The sequence below is a fragment of the Cloeon dipterum genome, chromosome 1 (assembly GCF_949628265.1).
Source record: "Cloeon dipterum chromosome 1, ieCloDipt1.1, whole genome shotgun sequence".
Taxonomy (NCBI): Eukaryota; Metazoa; Arthropoda; class Insecta; order Ephemeroptera; family Baetidae; genus Cloeon; species Cloeon dipterum.
Window position 1 is genome coordinate 30,244,110 of NC_088786.1, and position 22,969 is coordinate 30,267,078.

A 22,969-nucleotide genomic window follows, 5' to 3' on the forward strand; every position below is an offset into this window, starting at 1 on the left:
TCATTCTGTTTTCACAATAGGCGTGCTAAATTGCCTGCCTGCATGGACCAAAATCTTCTTTCAAAATTTTGTAATTCTTAAAGCATCTCCCAATAGCACAATAAATCTAATTCCAAACAATCGACAAATTGTGTGAAAAGAACATTCGTAGAAACGAGAAAAATCACAAAACAGCATCCTTGAACTCTCCTTACCCTCTCTCAAGGTTCATCGTCATCTGAAGTCATAAATCTCTTGACTCTTAACAAAACCCACTAAAATGCTTGCTTTTTGGTGAAGAAATAACATATTGAGTTAACATCCCTTGTCAAAAAAGGTTTAACTTGGTTTGTCAATCTTGACAGGAAAATTAATAACAAACTCTTTCTTTGGTTTAAGGTATATTTTTAGTAACTCGCCCAGATTCAGCGTATCTGAACGAGGATGAGATGATGTTATTAGTTTTCTTGTCAAGTATTGAATTAATTATTCCAAACGAGTGAATTTATGGACGAGGATACGCGGAAGATGGATGTGATTAAATCAAAATATATGGACAAAATTAATATGTGCATTAACTGCATTTTTATATTTAATTGTCGGAAGGAGGCACTCATTCTTTTCATATTATTTTACCTTCAAATGATTATAAATTCAACTCATTATTAACCATGTGCCATGAGCAATCCAAAATACCGATGAATCATCAACAATGAGGGTTAAGATGATGTATCCTTTTGTTTGAAATAAATTCCCATTTTCTTGAGAAACTAACTACTTCAAAAGAAGTGAAAATAACTATTTCTAAATAATGATTGATGTTGCGACAGGGAGATGGAAAACGAGAAAAGAATTTGTTTAAAGCGAATCAACGGTTGCAATCAACAGAAAGTGGCATGATGCTTAAGTCCCTCGAGTTAAGAAATGATAATTATTTAGCAATCATATGGGCATAAAATTATGTGATGCGTGTTGTGGGACGAAATAATATTTTTATTTAAAAATTCGCTCCAAAAAAGGGAGCTTTTGGCTGCGTTATACCGATTTTCCTGTGTTTCTAGCAACTTTTTGCTCCCTTGATAAAAAAGCAATACACAACATTTTACATGTATGCGTAGCATCTTTCAATATTCGAGCCATCAGCCGCCCAAGCGACCTTGCGCGCTAAATCTCAAAAGCCTTTGATCCACCAGCGCGTTTCCACCACTGTTATGGAAAAGCTAGAGTTTTCGCCACCCCTACTTTTACATGAAATTCTCATAAGAACTTGCGAGATGTGTAGCCCGGCAGAAACTGTAACTAACTTTACCATAATATTTGTTCTACGACGCCTGTCTCCATAAATTGATGATCCGGACCACACAGCATATACATATAAAGAGGCACAGCAGGGAAAGAAGTGAGGGTGGTTGTCTTTGTTCATTTTGGCGTTCTACCGTTTTTTGTAGACAAAAGCCTTGGTCAGTGTTGGGTCGCGCAGGCAGGCTAAAGCAAGTCGGTAATCTTTCCATTCCGTAGGGAGACAATAAATAATGCGCAACCTTGCAGCTTCTCCAGCTTCCAAAGAATGCAGCAACACAAATTGTCGGTGTGTGGTATGCATGTGAGCGCAGGATTAAAATATAGCGTGATCAACTTTTATTTACTGGATTAAAAATATCTAGCTTTCATACGGCAGCATATTTAAAACCTGAATAAGTTTTTCGGCTTGAATTTCGATTTGACACTTTAAGTTTGTGACTCAGATCCCGTTAACAATAAAATTCAATAAAAACACGGATTAACACCTAATTAGTTCGGCCTTAAAGAAGAGAATTGCAAGCAGTGTTTTACGGCCTTGCAATGTATTTAATTATCGGCGACCGGTCCACGGAATAGAAATATGGCAGACTCACCATTTTCGCCCAACTCACACTTCTCGCTAGGATAGGGATTAACATTGAATCTTCCCATCAGAGCGAGAAGTGTGAGTGAGCGGAAAGTGTGAGCCCCCCATAAATAAATACGAATATGAATATGAAAATTTTAAAAATATGGTACTTACAAATTTAGATGCGACGACACCTAAACACGCTTCAACGGCACACTAGCAGTAAGTCCACGAGAAAGCCACTGACTGAGTAAAGTCCGGGTCTGGCGACCAAATAACTCAAATATTGCAGCAGCCTGATGAGCAGATTGCGTCACAAGGGGGTCGTCTGTACCTGGCCGTGTTGGACTACAGACTAAAAGTCATGATAGACTGCAACACGCAGCGAGAGAGCAAGAGAGAGAGAGAGAGAGAGAGAGAAGGGAACCTCCTCCCTGGCAGCCGCGAAGGTGTTGCGGCGAACACAGACATGGAGGGGGAATTCTGAGACTGCTCATTGCTCCTCCATTTCTCGCAATCAGCAAGCAACCTCCTTAGCGCGGATGAAATTTTTTGTTGTTTTTACGTGTCTTCATTACCCGATATGCAAATACAAAAATTTCTTTGAATGGCACCTTCTTCTTAATCCTGACTTCTGACCATTACAAAAACGTATTGAAGCATAGGTCAGCAGAATTTCATTATATACATAATTATAAATAAATATTAGGCCCTAATGGTTTGTGATTTATTGATCTATTTTATTGATGTGCGAGGAAAACATTATTTTAAAACTCCTTTTTCCAATTACTTAGCTACTTTATATCTGTTGATATTAAAGGCATCTTCGGTGCACATTGAACTGTTTGTTTTTCCATATTTTGGACATAATATTCTTGCTGTTGAGCAATACAGCTGTGATCATTTTTTCTATATCTCTGTTGATCTCTGTAGAAATATTCGACACGCTACAGAGAGAGGAAGTTGCATAAATTTCAATTGAAAAACTATGACAGCCTTATATTCTTCTGCCTCCATTGGCATCAATCAAAATTTTGATTTGTTAACTTAACATAATAAATATATTTGTGGTTTAGTAGTGCAGAGTACTGATTTTTTAATATCAAAATCTCACTCAAATAATTTGGGTTTGTAAAATTGTTGAGTAATTCCCAGCTTTAAAATCTAATTATTCAATGAGCAAACTTTATATCAGATCTTTTAATTTAAATGAAGAGAGCAAAGAAACCAATCGCAATTTTTTCTAAATAAAATCAGAAAATGTTTATCCTCTTCGCCCGAAACGGGAAATATGACTCAAAAATTAAACTAATGGCCCTATCCAATCAAAATTTAAATACACTCTGTATACCATTACAAACAAACGGCACGCGAAACACAAAAGAAATATTTCTGAAAGCGATTTTTCGGACAATTAGAAAGAGCTTAGCGAAAATTGAAAGTTATGATTTTCTTGAAATGACTGATTGTCCTTTCTCAATAATCAATTAGCACCAAAGAATATAATATAGGAGATGGGCTAGCCGCACCAACACGAGCGCGCTCGATTGAGGAGCGAAATGGATTTGCGTCGTCTGCATGATGTAATCTGATTATAGGGTAAGTGGATCAATGGATGGGTATCTGATTACCGGCAGCACCACATGGATGGTCCATTTCAAATGCAGCATAAAATATACAGGCCGTAGACAGCGCGCGAACGGTCAACAATCAGAGTGGCTTCTTTTAAACGTGTTGGTGTGGCCTCATCTCTTGGCTCTTTATATTACGTTGGCTTCTTTTTCTGTGCAGAAATATCCACGAAGGATTTCTTCTTGACTTTCTAATCACATTTGAATACACTGCTCTCGATAATCATTTGCGCGCATTTGAACCCTCCAACAGAAAGAGGTTGAACAGAGAAAAAAATAAGATTTTTTCACTACAAATGAGACATCCAATACTCGTCCATGAAATGTGTCTGAATTAAACTACTCATTAAAAGATGACAACGATTGGATGCTTGCTCTGTACGCATTTGAAGTCAATGTCAATTTTAAGCAAGATTTTTAAGGCAGATTCTTTCTAAAAGTATTTCATGTAATCGATATACGCTTTACAAAAAAAAATAATAAAAACTAAAAAAGGATTTCGCATCTGTTTCAAGACTTTGAGGATATTTACTGCGTCCTCTCCGAATTTTCACCGCAGACTTGGGAATTTCAACATGCGGTAGGTCGGCCTTTTAAAATTGATTTATTATTCCGGACCAAACAGTCACTTTTTTCTTTTTATAACACCTTTCAATTTGTGTAATATTGACCGGTGGATGTTGGCCAACCATGTGCCTAAAATTGAATTGCCTATCCTGGCATGACAGTATGCATGGAACTAAAACCTATAAACGGATTATTCTTGTTAGCTTTTTGGAATGATATTTAAATTATAAATTTTACCTCTTGCATTGTCCTAATTGTATTCGATGTCCATTCCCATTCTGGCTCAAAAATATGTAAATCCTTGAACCTATTTGCTATTTTGGCCTGTTTTTGTACTTAAAACCAAATTATTATTATAAATTTTGCCCAATAAGAATTGAAATAATTAATTTAAATGGAAGTTTGTGCATCCGACTGTCCAGGCAGACTTTGACGGACGCGCAAGACAATAAAAAATAACGTGATCTCATCCTTTTCTCTGCAAAAGGAGAGATTCTCCTATTATAAAACTTATAAGAGACGACGCATGGCGATCGAATCAATACACAAACAAAGTGTGCCTTGAATTTCATTAGCGGGAATTAAGGTTGGGTCTTTTCTCTTCTCAATGCAGCATGGATTTATTTCTCTCTGTCGCGCCGAGCGAGCGCACTTCTTTGAAGTCCGAACACACAATGTGCATGCGGAGAGAGAAACGCGCGTCACTCGCTCGCCGCGCGATTTCATTTAAACGCACGGGGCACTTCCTTTTGGGAATCCTTCTATAGCCGCCAAGTGCGTGTGCTACATTTCTGTGTGCAGATCACCAGGGTGATAAATATGATAGGAAAGTAGCTGCTTTTTGCGCTATACCACACAAATGAGACGTTTCTAATGGAATACGAACCAAACGGATTTATCGTTATTACAACATGGATCGGCTTGGTGATCTCTATTGTGCACCCCCGCATTTACAGTTTTATTAGCTTAAAACTTTTGTGTGCTTTTCAAATTGGCTCGCATTGTTAATAAGGCACTCTCAGGAGTGTCAAAGCAATGAGAGGTATTTGAGCAGTTCGAAGATCTAATACTGACTACCCAATGTCAGAAATGGCAAAAAAGTGGTTAGTTTAGTGACTCGAATAAAATTGCTCAACGGGCTGGGAGGCGCACCGGCACCGACTCGCTACTTGCTGGTTTGCACCTTTCCAGCATGCGTGATTTGGCTTCACGGGACAAATGTCTAGCGTTTCAATGCAGTCCTCGGTGCGGTCTTCAGTGGGCTGGGTCCCTGTGCGGCCTGGTGCGCCCATGTTATCCGTTCGCGGTGTTATTGGGACCCGGGTTTCAGCATTCGTGCTAGTGCAGTGCGCGCCCTTCCCGGTCCTCCGGTCCTCGGACAGGGATAAAAAGAGCAAAAAAAATTGCAAGTAGCGTCACTCTACATAAAATTAATACCTATTTTATTCCATAGAAAAATATGTTTTTACCAAATCAAAAAGATTGTTTTTGTTTCCTGCGCGTATCAATCCAATTTAAATATGACTAATAACCCTAATTTCATAAGAAAAGGAAATTAGGCAAACTTGATTAAAATTCTCCTATTTTAGAAAACCAGTAGGCTCTATATATATATAATGGTTGGAAAGTAAAAATCCTGCTTTCCCTTTGAATGCATCCCTGCTCACGTAACGCGAGATGCGGGGAGATACAACTTTTTGTGCATGTGTCCAGCATGAGGAAAAAGTTGCAGCGTCGAGAGTGACCACTGGCCAGCATTGAGGGTCTCTGCTTCTTTTCGTCCTGCGTCCCGTGCAGATGCGTGAGAAGCCGTTCGCTCACTGACAGACTGACCAGTACTCGTTTGTACTCCCTTTATATTTGGTTCAAAAACGTCTTGGTGCATTTTTTATGCACGAGCTAATAATTTGGTAATAAAATTGCTCCCCTCGCTCGAAATGCACCGTTCAGACCACTTTAAAGAAGCGTGGAGACTGGATTGAACGGTGCTTTAGGGTGGACGTTGGACGGCACGCAGATAAAAAACCTGCACCAGCAAAGTCTTTCACCCCTTTCTGCTCATCTCGATAGAAATGCAGCAAGAAAAAACTCGACGACGATCCATTTTTCTGCATTTTGGAGCCAGCAAATGAATCGATATCAGGCCGGGGTCACCAACGGCTGCAACTTTCGAATTTTGTTTTGCGCTTCTTTGTCGGCACCCTCTCATTTCGCTATTAACTCAACATTAGGAGTAGCAGTTGGTTATAAACAGGGTGAATTTTCTAGACTAGACTTTATCCTTCAGCTGGTCAGGATGCGATGTAGTCAGAGCAAGAATAAAAATTAACATATTTTTGGTCCCTTCGAACCCGCACAGTTTACAATTTGAATATTCCAGGCGAGTTGGCAAAAACAATTTTATTAGTCTTAGCATCACGTAAATTCGATTAATTTGTGTAAAAAATTAACAGTCAATATTTAATAGGCATTTTAGTCCTCCTTATCACAAAATATGGTGGATATTACATTTTTTCGTAGCTGATTTATATAAGAAAACTCTAATTCAATTAATTAATGATTTTATTATACGCATATGCGTGCAACAATTTTAAATCTACACAATTTGTCAATTTTTACATATTTTTTAAGCTTCCCTCAGAGTTAATTCTAATTCAATTCTGTGGCTATTTTCTAACTTATAAAAAATTGCTATCAACGTCAAAATATTTGCGTGCAAAACTGAATTTACTCGCTCTGACCCTTATCTACTTGCGCAGCTTTCTGCTTACAAGAAATAACGTTGCAGCAACAGAGAAGAGAATATATTATGAGACGCGCGCATCTTTCCCGGTGGATTGAATCAGTCAAAAAACTGGTCACTCAGGTGATGCATAGATTAATTCAGGCAGGCCGTTTTTTCACAGCAGTGTCGTTTATCTTGGTCAAGGGGAACAATGCCGGGTAGCTATATGATCCCATGGGTCCGGCCGTTACGAGGGGGTAAGCTTGTGTGGGGTCAGTCTCGCGCATCTTCGAGGGTGTAGAAAGTGACGCAACAGGATCCTTGCTGGCAGAGCTTTTTTAGCGATGCGCGCACATATACACACAACTGCATGGGTGAAGGGTTGTGGGGTGACAAGCGAGAAGAAAAGGCTTTGATCAGTTTACCCTCATCATTATCCATTCCATCCATTCATACCAATCGCGCAGCTGGGATGCTTCGAAAGATCCGCGGATATGCAACTTTTGAATCAGAAAGGGTTTTATTTTGTGCAACACGGCACGATCAGATTTTTTTTATGGTGTTGGGAGGCAATTGCAATAGCAGAGATTCAAATTTCAAAGATATAAATTTTGTTTTTTCCTTACTCAACTCACATATTTAAAAGCACGAATATTTATTTATATTTTTGAACCAATTGTAGCCTATTTTATTTTCACAATTTGCAAAGTAAAATTTTAATTCTTTATTTATTTTAATTAATGTAAAATAAATTAATCTACAAAATTTTAGCAATATTTCAAGTCGCTATTTATGTATTTGTGGATTTTACCCTAATTTAGCAATGAATTTGCCCTGATGAATAAACCTTGAAATAAATTTCTGCAAGTAAAACTGGCAGAATATTCGAAATTTCCGATTTGATTCAGGGAATGTCGAAGCCTCATGAAGCAAATTAAGCATTTGATAATTTTTTGAGCTGATCAAACAGTGAACGGGAGTGAACCAGTGAGGACGTCATTCTGAGAGTGAAAATTTATTACATCTGAATTGTATAATGTGAAGTGAGTCATTACATTGGCGGCGTGCAATTAATTTTGAAATGTTTTTCACCGTATAGTCTAGAGGAACACATTATATTGGTGGGTACCACGTGTGAGTGTGCGCACGGCATAGTAAAATAATAAATGATAATAATGTATCTCCGGTGAAATTTACAAACGCGCGTATACGGTTGGCAGCAAAGTATTTATTCAAATCAGCTCGCTATGCAGGCATGATAGTCGAGCGAGAATATTCAGAAAGGATGCGCGCTTGTTTAGTCAGTGCTTTTTGTTGAGCGTTATTAATGAGATACTTCTTGTTAATCCCAGCAGAAAGAAAAGCATATTGCTGCAGATAAAAGCAGCCGCATTATTATCCTTCCGTCTAGGAGAGGGATGCGTGTGCACGTATAGGCGGCAGGGGTTGTTTTTTAAGATCATTGTTAAAACAAACAGCGCGATAGTTATGCGACTTGATAATTATATTGGCCAAGTGACAAGCGCAAAAAGCGCCGAGGACCGAATTGTTATTATAACGTTCTTCGGAGCTATCAACTCTGCTCATAAACGTCACAAGTCAGGTTTTAAATCGTTTCACTGTTTTTTTTTTTAGTTGGTAGACAGAATCATTTGTCTAATAAAAATGTGTACTGGACAACATTAAATCTCAAGACTGCAGATAATGCTGTCAATGTTTGTTAAGAAACTATTTTGTGCTGTACCGACAGAAAAATTGTATACCAATAAATTTTGAAACCTTCTTAAAGCTTACTGTTGAAAGGAAAATAATAAATTGTTGGTCAAACATTGCTCCTTTATGTGTTGCAGTAGAGGATATTTTATGGCGTATAGGATTTATGACAGCGCGACGCGGGTGGCGCGGGTGATGTTGTCAGCGGACCAAACCAAAAGGCTGCTATTTATGTCATCACTACAAATGATTTATACCTTTACCCTGAGTCCATCAAGCTGTGAAAGTATAAGTCTATTGGTCGATTTAAATAAAATAACTTCCCTTACCTCTCTAGAAAGTCAATTAAATATCAGTCAAAATAATATAAGAAAAAAAAACACTTATCTAAGCTTCCATATAATTAATTGGTTAACCTGGATTACAAATGAAAAATATAAGCAACCCCTTTGACAATTTCTTTTAATTAACCAATACAGATGTTACTTTTCAGAAGCAATTGATAATCCGATAGAAAATTACCCCCCTCTCTCCTCCCCTCTTGCTGCATGTACAAAGTTTGTTAAAATTTAATGAACATTATTGATGCCAAATGACTATTCCCTGTTTTTTTTAATTAATGTATTACAAGCATGTTGAAATTCTCCGCTTGAAGCAATATTGAAATTACATTAATTTTTTCCTGCTCTGTGATTAGCAGAAAATGCTTTCCCTATAAGTTTCAGTATTTCACACACCCATAAGACGTTGATAAAATTAAATCACAAAATTTTCACCTTTCAATTTTTAGAAATTTCACAAATTTACAATTTTTTAAAATTAAGTTACTGATTTTGGGTCAGACTTTTTTATTTTATTATCAATTCATAAAAATGGTTCTCTTCTTCAAATCCAGATGAATTTTAAATTGAAAAAAGCTGATCTGATGTACCTCAAGGCATGTTTAATTGTTTCATAATAACGAATGATTAAGCGCGTACTAGTGTGCGTTCATTGTGTTTGCGAAGCTGGAGGTCTGCTATGAATCACGCACTAGTTTTTCTTGCCCCCTGGGCGTCCAGCAAGGCACAATTTATCGCTTGAAAAGAAAAGCAAGGGAGCACAGCAACGGTGTGCTATCAGCAGAGTGACGCCGCGAGAGCTTGACAAAGGTGGTCAAGGAAAGCTTACAGAGTGCAGCGGAAAATTTAACCCGTCGAGAAAGAAAAATGTGGGCCGCCGCCGTAGCCTGCACATCGCAGTTACATAAATACTCTGTTTTAATGTGTCGTCATTTTTTTACCAACGCTGTTTCATGCCTCAACACACAAAGTGTAATTAATTTTGTGAATCTTGTCAAACTTTTCAATCTCGGCGCAGATTTCATTATATTAATAGACTACCAATTCTTCGCATGTTAAAATTTCCAGATTGTTGATGTTTAAGGGGAAATATTCAAGGATTTAAGCCTGATACAAATATTTTCAGGGTATACGATAAAATTGCCATGCGAAAGAGCTATCAATCGCGTGTGACGTGAAAGCCGAGTGTTTATTCGCCTGCGCGCATTGCAAGCGCAATCCGGCAGTAAATTGCACCACCTTGTTTCTTTTGCGCGAGCTAGTTTTTCTCTAACCTTTGAGGTTTTCTCTCGCACACGGGGACATTAAATAGCACTTCCTTCGCGCACAGATAGCAGACAGACAGCACGTGTAATTATAATATTTAAAAGTCATCAGTGCGCAGTTGCGGCGCTCGAACGCAGGAAATACTCTGAAAAGATAACGTGCGGTGTGCTGCTGGACACCATTTGGCTCATTCGTCATTTATGGGAATTGTAGATTATATGCACAACCTTCAACTCATGACAGAACATATATATCAGTTTGGCAGTAAAATATAAGAGTATTCCAAAACTGGGACACATAAACCTCAAGAGGAAAATTCTTTTATGAACTTTGTTTGTAAAAATGTGCAGATGAATATTATTATCAATAGTGGTTTTCTCATTTTTAGAAATAAATTTGTTTTGTTTTGTCAGTTTTCGTCTATTGCAGACACAAGATTATTGACAGAGAAAAACAAACCCTTTCGATTTCATTAGATGAAAGAAAAAGAGAGATATTGCACTTCAAACTTCCAGTAAATCACGAAAATTACGTGGCAGTTATCTTATTCAAGAAAAGGACGCTAAAGTACTTTGCATTCACTGGTCCCTCCAAAAATATCTGAATATTCGCTTAGATTTGAAATAGTTGCACATTAACTAATTAATCAATCGATCATAACAAATATACTCTTCCTTCCCTCAATAAGAAATTTTCGGCAAAAATACATAACATTTTTCCTCAATTATTTCATATTTCTCAAAACAAAGGGTACTATATCAATTTAATCTCTGCTTTCAAAAGCCTCTCTGGCACATGCAGCGTAATTATTAGTCTTTTCGCTTGTGTAAGTAAAATATAAAAATAAAATAGCTTGATGCCACAGTAAAATTAAGACCACTTCATAACTGTCCTTAATTTCTTAAGTGACAATATTGCTCTTTTAGTACAAGAATTATATACGCGACTGGATTTCTCACACAATTAATCTCATGATGCGTGGCGGCGCGATTATTCTCACACAAACAACAAACCGCGAGCATTTAAGTAAAAGAGGAATGATAACGAGTAATAAAGTCGCTCGTCATCAACTGACATACCCCCTAATTAGCAAGCAAATTAATTGCGCTCGGAAAGGCGTGAAAGAGGCGTTTGTCACATGTAAACATAATGCGGCAAAACTGTTTAACGAAAAAGCAAAAGGTTTCGATACAAATATTGTATTTAAAATAAAAATGACTTTTATGCTCTTATTCGAGTGAGTTCAATGTGACCCAATCAAAGATTTCATCCTCGACATTGCTTCAAATAGAATTTCACAATGCTTGTAAAACACTAAATAAGCGTTGTTAAAAACGTAAAAGAGTCATTAGGCGCAGCTGCACTTCTATGTTTATCTCATTTTGCGTCAGAGCAAACATGGTAAAAAAAATGCAGCAAGGAGCATTTTCTATCGAATTATTTCTGATATTTCAAAACGATTCTGAAAAGTAACATCTTCTGTATTGGTTAATTTAAAAAAAAAATAGTTCAAGGGTTGCACAATATATTGTTCATTTGTAATCCAGATTAACCAATTAATGATACAATGCGAGTTTTTCATTTGGCTTCAAACAACGAAACTTTAGCATCGCCTCTCGTTCTCTGCTGAGAGCATTCGTCGTCACGCTTAAGGGGGCACCCAACTGCAACATATACACACACACAAGGAGCACCTGCTCCCTCATCTCACCGGCGCGGCGCGGTTCGTTGGCGGGGCCCGAATTAAAATTAAAACTGAAAAGAGTCATGAGGTGGCCGAGTGGCCTTGCGGGCTGCAAAGAACACAACACTCAACTAAATAAGAGTGTTCGTGACTTAGCTGCTGCTCTCGGTGGAAAACCACATAGCAGGCGCTCTGCAGCGCTCTGCATCCTTCCTCTTGGCACATCAATTTCAACGATTTAGTGGAAACGGAAGCAAATTCTCCAGCAGCAGCAGCTCGCCAAGAAAAGTAAACTGGTTTTGGGAGAGGAAACAAAGCACAAAAGAAGATTTCATTCCGGATAAAGAGTTATATAATTACAGAGGACAAAAAATCGGCGCGAAAGCTCTTATTTTGATCGAGAAGGTCGATTACAAATTTCAACTGTTGTGCATCATGGCCAAGTTATCAGTCCCATAACGAGCAAACCCTCAGCATTTAAAAAATAACTGCATGAAATATAATTTTAAATGCCTGAACTGAATATAATATTGTCATATCGAGTTGACCAAAATTGTCAAATTAAAATATTTTTTTGTTCGTACTAACCGAAAATTTTGTCACTTTATTAGCTTAAAGAAGTTCTTTTGGGAAAAATTATAAGAATAAATATTATTTTACTAGAAACATTTTCTTCGAATTTGAAACAAGAGGATACTCTTTAGGTTATAAAGTTCATGGTATTAATATCCTTTATTGACTGATATTTGACAGGTTAACTTTATTTGACGTGACGAATCGATTGACATGTCATTCTTGACTCTCCACATGAAAATGGCTTAATCAGATAATTGTACCAAATTTTCCATGTTTATAGTCATATCAAAAATATTTATAAAAATTATATCTGCTCTACTTTCTCTATGAATTCTGCTAGCATTTTTGCTAATTACAATTATTAGGTTTTACAAAGGTTATACAGAGCAAAAAAACAACATCACGAGAGAGGATTTTGATATTTCTCATAATTAAAAAAATTACGAAAAATCAAGTCGTACATCATAAAATTTGTATGTAAACGAAAATTCACCTAATTGAAAACTAATCTATAATTTTCGAAATTATTATTGTTCATTTTTTTCAAATCTTTCTACATTTCTATAACACCAACTAATAAACGTATATGCGGCATATAAATCCTAAAATATGTTTTTTAACGAGAGTTTAAGTTTAAAATAAAAAAAACTCATTTCTCAATAAGTCACAACGTGTGGAATCAATCAGTCATTTGATCGTTGTAAAAGATAAAGGTTTATTTTGAAACTTGGCCTTTATGCGCCAAACTTCCGTTGAGCAGTTTTTAAGCATATATTGTTTTTAATGACGCGTCTTTCTTTCTCTCTCCGGGTAATACACTGAACCGATAACTTCCTGTGCCAGCCAGGTGTCCACCGCCGTGGGAGAAGATACACAATTATATAGCCGCGCCGGTACAAAGCGCGTTCCGAGCCAAAACACCACCCCGCGCGCGTCATAGTACGCACACAAAAACAGATAAGAGCGCGCGCCGCGTGCGTTTATATCTCTCTCTTCGACATTATGCGTGTCTTCTCTAAAATAGACGCGAATAGCTACCTAAAAAGGAGCCACGACGCACTCATCTGACCAAAATTGCCTGTTAGACACACCGCGTTGCATATTAATTGGGTGAAAACAAAAAGATATATAAAACAACGCCCTTGTAGTGCGAATCTGTATAGTGATAGTTCAGCGACCAAATGAAGTTGCGAAGTATATGTCTCTAGCCTTGAAAAACATTCTGAGCGTAATTCATCTCAGATCTTTTCACGCTCAATGATTTCAATCATTTGTACAGCATTTTTAAGACAATTATTTTGGTATATTTGTGCATTACATTTATAAAGTTTTAATTTTAAACTCAATTTATTTTAACTTTACAAGGATAAAAAAAATTATTGGAAAATTTGTAAAATTAACGTTTGGATTTATTTCAATTGACGAAAATGGAGTATTTTTCATGTAAATCAACTTAAATCATTTCGATTCCTTTTAGCCATTAAAAATCATCTTCATATTAAAACGAAGCTGGCTAACAAGTTATATTTTAAAACGATTGAGATGTTTAATCCTAAAGGATTTCACACCTATTGAGATCAATGCTACTTCATATCTAACACCGTTGAATTAAATATATCCTCTGTGATCAAACTTTTGAATTGTTGTAAATTACTCGAATTAAAATAATTAGCCGCTATATAACTAATAACAGCATTCTAAATGAGTTTCCTTGGCAGAAGGATTTCGTTTGTTCACGAAATTGTCTGTGCGCTGGGTGAACAATTAAATTTAATTAAATAAGCCGCTCGGTTGGCGTGCTCGCCGCTGACAAAGGAGCAAATTAGGGGCGGTTCTTTTCGCAATGCGGCAGTGCGCGGTGTGTGTGTGTGTGTGTTCTCTCCCAAAAATGCAAATGAGAGAGCGTCATCATCCAAGGCGATTTTGGCGCGCAGGAAGTGGCCGAGCCAATCTCTTCGAGAGCGCGTAACACCGGCAGCGGGCACAGACGTACAGCATAAAATTCGCGGCGGCGGCGGATGCAAATTAAACGGCGAGAGATAAGACGAGTTTCGCAGTCACTCGCTCGCTCGTTTCGATCATGGGAAAAAGAAGCCCGTGAGGCGCACAGAATATGAGACACAACAAAATTGCGCTGAATTATCGACCGTGCACTCGCCCGTTCGCGTCTCGTGATACTTCCTATACATTTTCTGCTCTCCAACACCCATCGTCCGGGCTGGGTCGCCCTCTCACCCGCTCACCCGCCCGTCCGTCCGTCCGGCCATTCAAGAATTTATAATGTTTCTCCTGACGGGGTGACTTTACGGTCGAGAAAGAATGCGGCATTCCGCGGCAACGCTCGCGGAGAGAATACTTAATTTCGTGTGGCTGCGAAAAGGGGAAGATTGAGATCTCTTCTGGAAATTTTCGGTTCGCAAGAGGAAAATCAGGCAGAAGTCAACGAGGAAAAAAGAAGCAGAGGAAATGCGATAAGGAAATATTAGTTAAATAGAGATGCGTTGTGAATAACATAATTCGACAAAGTTTAATTAAATCATCATTAAATATTCATATTCGCTTATGGACGAGGCTGTGGTAGTCTTTACAAAATAAAACTCTATAAAGAAAACTTGCTATAAAATTATAAAAAAATTGTTTTCATGGTCTGTTATTGACTATAAAATGAGTAAATTAAATGTCTAACTGTTTTCATCCCTTTATGCCAAAAGCTGAAAATTAATTATATACACATTTATTATGTTTATTCAGTTGAAACTATTAACTGTGCAGCTTAATTGTCCTCGGTGCACAGCGAGCTGTTTATTTTTCTGTAAATAAAAACTTATTGGAGACAAATTAAACCGCAGGCTTCATTTTCGTTGCAATATTGTCGTTTTAATTTTCTCGACGAAAAACCACAATTTTGCAACGAGGATGAAGCCTAGTTTAATTTATCTCCAATATGAACACAACCTCGCGAGTGTTCGCCTATTTCATAAACTTCTACAATGTCGCACCAATTAGAATTAGAACTGAAATAATGAATAGAGAATTTGTTTTCCATCGTGAAAGAAAAAAATAATCAGAGATGTGTTTTGACCATTTCAGGACTGAGGATCACTAAATTAAATTAAATTATTATGTTGGGGGTGAAACAAACAATTAATTAAATGCATCAAATCATGCCCTGCAATCGCTGTTATATTTATTTATTAACAGCGGCGTGACAGGAAAATTCATCGCCAGCAGCAGCAGCAACTGGCAGCGAGCACACACGTAATATATGTGTATGCATATATACTTCTGAAGTTATACAATTTCTCCGACGCAGCGAGGGGTGCGGAAGAAGCCTCTCGCTGCTGCTGCTGCCGTCGGTGCGTACAAAAAACTGGCCACCCGTGCCACCAAAGAGATGGTCGGAGCAGGTTTTGGCGATATCGCCGTTTTTACGCACCCGACGGCTTTTTTCTCGCGCTCCAACGTCCGGTCAAAAGTGATTATATAAAGTACCCCTCATCATAACTCGGCATTTTATCTCCACGCAGCGCAACTGCTGCAGTTCTTGCTGTGGGAAAATGCGAGCCTCCTTTTGTCCACGACTCTTTCATCTGCACCTCCAGTGGGCCGTCAAAATATTTGCAGGCCGTGTTTTTGCCTGTGCTGACCATTGGCGATTTGCACGCTGCAAATCGGGCGAGCAATTGGCGAAGAATGAGTTTTTGTGTGACTCACACCCTTGCCCATCCTTCGGCGCTGAGGTCATTCCCACAGTAATAAATCCTCTAAAAAAGGGCACGAAAACAAATTAATATATTTTATAAGGGTGAGATTTGTTTTGTGCAGTTAGTAATTTCATTGCGGGGATTGTAATTGATTTTTTTGCATCTTATTGATAGCATATCTGCCTTTTCTTGATTGTGTTTTTACCGTTTTTACTTGAAATTTTATTTACGCTCTGATAAGCACGAATAAAAACAAATAATTGAAATAATTCAGAAAATTGGTGCAGAGAGCATTAATAACCACCCAACACTGGTTAATATTAACTCTAATTACATCACAATGACCGACTATTCGCTAATAATAAATTTCTTATTTTACCTTGAGATTTATTTTTTTATTAACCATATTCAAAATTGTGCTACACCGGTCTATAGGATATTATCCCCTGCGGTTAGATAATTGAAATTTCGGCAGAATGTTCGGCAAACTAATATTATTTTAAATTTATTTTTTTTTTTGTTTATTATTGAAATGATCACAGAAGAAAAACTATTCATTTTATAAATCAATTCAAAATTCGATTTAAGCAGTAAAAGGTAGTTCATTTAGTAATAGGAGATCCAAACCATGCTCTATAATGAAATGCACGACTGGTTATCTCTCGACAAACATCTAGAAAATCGCGTTTTTGCCTTATTAAGCCGCAAGTCGCGTGGAAAGTACGATCCATCTCGCAAATGAGTTGTCTGCATTTGGGCGAGGATTACTCAGAACTTCAGTGGAAATTCTGGAAATGCCGGAAACGGTTGCGTGCGTGACTTTCCTCACAGCCGCACGTCCAACTGCTGCAGAATCAACTCCGCATCAAAGAGCTGCAGCAGCAGCCACCCCTCCCTGCTGCTTCTACCCCTGTTTTCCCACAAATGGATTTCTCGGTATAAAGCATGAGCAAACCCTTTTTCTGGAAAGGAGCTGTGTGCGCGTTTAAATCATAATCGAGAGGCAATGAAACTCTCGTTAAAGCGGGTACTCATCTAATTAACGAGGCATTAAAAGTCAATCGCCACCCTAAGTGACTGTGTATGTTGTGTTGCAGCCCCCGCAAACAAACTGCTCAACTTAGCTGGGGTGGAACAGCTTTTCAGCGTCCTCCCCCGAGGGTGCAGGGTGGCACGAGCCACAGAGATCAACACCGCATCTTTCAAATGCGCACGCTTTTTACATTTATATAACAGAGCGGACCGAGGGTGTGCGCTGATGTTCCTTTTGTCGACGTGAAAAGGATGAAAACAGGCTGGTAATGAGAGTAATCGACCGCAGAGTGTATCATCACCTTTCCTGATGCATGCTTTCAAATCAGCATGACGAATACGCGTGGGGGGATGAAACGCAGCTTTGTTCCCCTGATCTGGCTTTCGCAGATGACGAGATTATTAGGTGTGGCTCCCGGATCAGATACAAAATATATGTAGACTATTAGATTAAAAACGCTACTTTTTTGTGAGCACGTGAAAAAATCTAAAAATTAGATTTTCGCACTTTTCCTATTTTAATCGTAATGGAGCGACTGTTAAATCAAATTTTGGTATGGTTAACTTTTGAATATTATGGCAATTAATAAACTTGAAATGTTAATTAAAAAAAATTAATAAATTAATTAGGATTTTCTGAAAAAAGACTCAGGTTAATATTCAAAGAGCTTTGAAAATCTCACTGTGTCCTCGCTTGGATCCTTTGAATAAAAGTAATATTTGCGAAAAAATTCCCTCGTTGCCTCAAAATGTGAAGCGAAACGGAGACCAATCGGCTCTACTGAACAGTTTAAAATGTGGGACTAATACTGTTTCCAGTTTTTCCAGACTGCCAAACTCAACGAAAACATAGTTTAAAATTTTTCATATTATTCTTCTTTTCCTTTTTCTTTCCTAATTTGCGTTTGAATTTACGCTACAAAATATCACATACACCATGATAAAACACTTTCGTTCTTAATCTCTTTGCACGCATTTTTAACTCTTGCAATTACAAGCAGTTGGTATTTTTTTAAAAGAATTATCTTTTAAAACTTGTTCTGACACATCGGTTTCACCATTTTGCTCATTCATTTCACTATCTTGTGAAAAATCGAAACGAGAGGCAGACATCGTGCAGCCCTGCAGATAGGGTGACTAAGTTATAGTGCCGAGGGGTTGTCGGCGGCGGCGGAAGAAGAGAGCGAGAGAGAGAGAGAGAGAGAGAGAGAGAGAGAGAGAGAGAGAGAGAGAGAGAGAGAGAGAGAGAGAGGTGGTTGCGTCGGTGCTCTCGGGGAGACTCGCGCGCGGTGAGCGGAGGGCGCTTTCGCTGCAGCAGCAGCAGCACACGGGAGAGATGGTATTGATCTAGACTGAGTGGCGGCGCAGTTTAATATTATTACTAATGTACTCAGGTAAGGTCCATTGCGTGACTCGGTTCATCTGTCGTGCAGCAAAAGCCCCAGATCATTAGCAACCTCCCAGCAGAAAACATACTGCATTATACATACACACACACACACACACACACACTCACTCACCCGCGCGCGCCCGGCCTCGCCGGCGGCTATATGCGCGGAGCACACGTAAGAGAAAGAGAGAGAGAGAGAAGCCTCTTCTCTGCTCCCTTTGCACGTCTTGCTTTTTGACTAAAGGGAGCTTCGCACGTGATGCGTTTCGCCGGAGTTAAAAACCATCAGACTATTCTCGTCGGATCGGCCTATCGCGCGTGCAGTGAACGTTGTACTCTATAGATAATTGCATTTAAATTAGCCTCATCGCTGTGTGCTGGAGCATTTTGGGTCACTGCAGAGAGACGGACGAGATGGAGATTTTCAGGCTTGGCGACGGTAGACTTTGTGGCGCTTAATTTTATCGATACCTCGAGCTCTGACGCAGTGGATATTCTCGGAAATTAATTCTATTTATATTGGGAATGTTTGTATAATTTGCTGTGTTGGCCCAGACAGAGTTCGCTGAAAGACCCATCCATAGTACATTGGATTGTGGTGGTAATGAGGAGTATTGCGCCACAAAAGATTTCAATGAATGGCTTGAAGCTTCAATGCGCGCAGTACGCCACATTGTATAAATACCATTCCTTTTTATTTGACGATTAATGCACAGGTTTATCACGAACAAATATTGAGTGGGAATTTTAGTAAATTTAGCAAAGATAACCCTCTGCTTGGTTTTTAAAAAAATATTTCAACAAATTTATTAATATTGCTTGTTTTGTTTTATTTCCATTTCGCAAGAACACGATACTAACCCTGTACAAAATGTTTGTGTTCTTCATAAAGGCAGTAAAATTATTTAAGGTTAATCTTTTCGAAACAAGACATCAAAATTTCATTTTGAAATGAAGGATGACTAAAAGAAAATATTTTGGACTCTATACTTTCATTATAAGATCATCAACATCTCTGTCCCTTTTCAAGCTGGAATTCAAAAATTCTCTTAAGTAGTTGTTTTGAGTGAAACACGAATAAATTTAATATCGCGTTCCATTATTTCATGTCTACGCGTCTGTTGTCTGGTTTTACATCACTTGATATCATAATATACAAAAGACACAGAGAGAGTAGGTGAGATGCTCTCTCACTCCTGCTGCTGTACGCTATTAAACGCGTGCAAACGACTCACGAAGGCACGTGTTGTACATGGCAGCCAAAATGACATTCTTTCCCCCGGATCATTTTTCATCCCCAGGGTGACACGGAGAGGCGCGCAGCACAGACGAGACGAGACGCAAGGCGACGATGACCCTGGGTCAATATTTGGTCTCGGCGCCTGTTTAAAATTGCATCCCCCGAACAGCCGAGACCGAGATTCGATCAATCTATATATATTTGCACTCGATACTCCCAGGGACTAACAAGACATATACATGGATATATTGAAAGAGAAAATGTGCGGTTATACCATGGAGAAGAGAGAGAAAGAGAGAGAAATCACTTTTCTGACAAATTCGCGTGTCTGTCAATTTGATCCTAATTGGCCTTCAATAGAAGAGTTCGTTTTTATCCTTTTCTCAATATTTTGCGATGTGATTCAAAGACTAAATTTAAACAACTGAAGAACTAAATTAAACTGACACGAATAGTAACAATTAAGGGTGAAAGTTTTCATAACTAACCGCAGGTCCTGTAAAAACGTTTCAACTCATTTCAACCACACCTATCCGCTTTTGCAAGTTCATAAAAGCACTTTGCGGACAGCAATGTATCCGCTAATTAAGAAAACGCATGATTAATTCCGCTTCAAGGTCTAAACACCTTTTTTGCAAAAGAACCTACCTTAGGTCGAATCACAAGGATGCCGAACGAGACGTGCTGGTTGCAGGTGCACGAGGCGCCGCAGAGTGACTCTAGCGCGGCCAGAAAGGCGATATTATGGAGCTGCTGCCAAATTATCGATCTGGCTGGCGGCGACCAATTCTCTTGCTGCTGCTGCTCTCGCTGCTCGCACTCTCCCCCTGCAGCAGCGCAGCTTTCCAGCTCCCGCGGCGCCCGTCTCCGCCGCCTCCAAGCGCCCGGATTCAGCGCGCACGCAGCACAGCCGCCACACCGCTTCCACCTACTCATTTGCATTGCAAAAATCTGAAAATACTCGCTGCCGAAATTCTGCCCGCCAAGAGAGATTTTAATGCAGATGAAATGTTTCATCAGTCGGGGCAAAATTTTCTTCTAAAACGTGTACTGTATATATGGGAAATAAAGGAAGAGAAGTGATCTTTGGTTCAACAAAAATACCTTAAAAATGTTGAGTGAGTTACTTTATGATTCACTAGGCGATTCACTAGTCCATGATATACCCTGGTCGGATTCCAGGAATTTCCCTTTTACTTACAAAATTTTACCTTTGCATATTAATTAAGGTGAGAATGGTCGTCGATTTTGGATAAGATATAGGGTTTGAAATTTTAGACATATTTTTCTTTTCTTTTGATTCACATTTAGACACCAAAAAACACGAATCCCCTAAATTTACCAGCAAAAGTAAACTGATCCTGTTGAGTTCACGTAATGGTATGTGGTCAGCTGTCAACTTATGCAGACCCTTTTCGATCTTTGGAAATGTTTCATAATTAAAATTCGAAGACATGCTGTCTACCTTTTGTTTGAAAAAGCGCCTTTAGTCGTCCAAGAACCAAAGGTCTGATCGAGATTACCAGACCACGACGTGACATTTTGACAATCCCAGGTCTATAATAGATTTCGTTGAAGATAATTCCTCAACGAAATTCATAAATTAATTTAATCAGTGTACTTTTTTCTTGAAAGATTTGCAAAACCTGGAAATTAACATTGGTTTGCAAGATAATCAATCGTTCTTTGAGAGGACGAAAACCCGTCCAAATATTGGCTTCAATTCAAAACCATAACCATCAGCAATAAAATTGTCTATATATACTCGCAGCACAAAAACTACTACGGATATTGTCGTCTATTTCGTCGATAAAGTCTAAAATTTCCAGCCCATAGCAATTATTTATATTTTAAGTAATTACAAAAAGGACTACGCAACAAAAAACTTTGATTTTTATGTGCTGCTGTTTCTCGTAAATATGATGAGTGAATTCTGATGCCCATATATGTCTCCAAATTTTTACTCGATTTCTATGGAGAAATATATATTAGTCAAGTGTAAACAAGGTAAACATCTCACTTTTAAGCAATATATATATTACATTTGTTTTAGTTTTTTAAATTATTCATAGAAATTTGCTGTGAGCCAATAACTCTCAATTATGTTTTTACTCTGGCTGTTTCGAAATGCTGAAATCTTTTAGAAGATTGTTCTTACAGAATTACGGCGGTTCCATTAGAAAAAATTATCTTGTGTCAAAAGATATGGTAAAATTTTGTAAGCATTTTTTGCTTAATAATGACGATCGTATCGAACTTAGTTTTTTGTCCATAGATGATTGGTGTTAGGCCCATAATGTAGACAGCAACAAGAAAAATCAATCTTAACTCAGCTGAAAACCATTTAAAATTACGAATTTGAAATTTAATTTTGGTGAGAGTGAAATGATGTTCAATTTAATGAATCTTCAACTTTATGATTTTCAATGTTTCAAAATTGATATAGTCAAACATGCACGGAAGAAGCTTTCTCTTGTTCTATGTCATCATCCATATACAGGGCAGAAACAGCAATTTCGGCTTTCTCTATCTCAGATGGAGATAGGCAACACGCCAGGTGGAAATTGCAGAGCCAGCCAGTGGCGGCCGGAGCAAAAAAGATATAGGGTGTGCTGTGCGCGCGTATAGCGTAATGAGATTGCGAAAGCTTAAGGCCCGGCCGGCAGCAGCCCCTAATTTAGCAAGCAAGCAAGCAGCTAGGGCTGCTGCAGCAGCAACGCGCAGATGGGGTGGATTCAGTGGAGCGCAAGATCGGTGGCGCGCGGGGCCTGAGCACCGAGCCGCCCACTCTCGGCCCCAGGACGGCCGCGGCTCACCCCCAGATTCGACGCTGCAGCATTCTCCGGGCTTCAATCTCAAGTTAAGCATGCGCCGCGAAGGCTGGAGGGATGTTTAGTAGGGTTTCATGATCTCCGTCTATTTCTCCGTGTGGCATTAAAATATGCGCGGCCACAAATCTTGTCTCGTGCCCCCTATTATTATTACACACATATAGCCTGTCTCTTTCTCTCCCTCTGCAACATTTTCTCTCTCTCTTTACTTTCTCTTTCCGTGAGCTGGAAAAGTTTCGGTTGCGCAAGTTTTTGCGCGTTGCTCCGCTGGCTGGCTGGCTGGCTGGCTGGGGCGCCGGCCTGGAGAGTAAATCAATTTCCCGCAGGACGCGTGCACCCCTCGCCCGCCCGCAAGCCCGGTTCGCGGGGATGATTGCTCGCAGATTTCGGTGATTGGCCGCTTTAGCCGCGCGTAATAAC

The 22,969-nt window shown here is 38.8% G+C and overlaps 1 protein-coding gene across 4 annotated transcripts in view; it reads right to left on the reverse strand.

Annotated features, from left to right (window-relative positions):
• Positions 1 to 20,533, reverse strand: part of peb (pebbled) — a 55,379-nt gene extending 34,846 nt beyond the window's left edge. For 2 of the 4 annotated variants that reach the window (XM_065476737.1, XM_065476730.1), the window contains exon 1: positions 2,024 to 2,219. The gene's annotated coding sequence lies outside the window, so the exon portion shown is untranslated. Of the gene's footprint in view, positions 1 to 2,023; positions 2,220 to 20,366 lie in introns of those variants that run through there. The other 2 variants (XM_065476746.1, XM_065476721.1) reach the window with 2 other exon arrangements.
• Between the last annotated feature and the right edge of the window lie 2,436 nt (positions 20,534 to 22,969).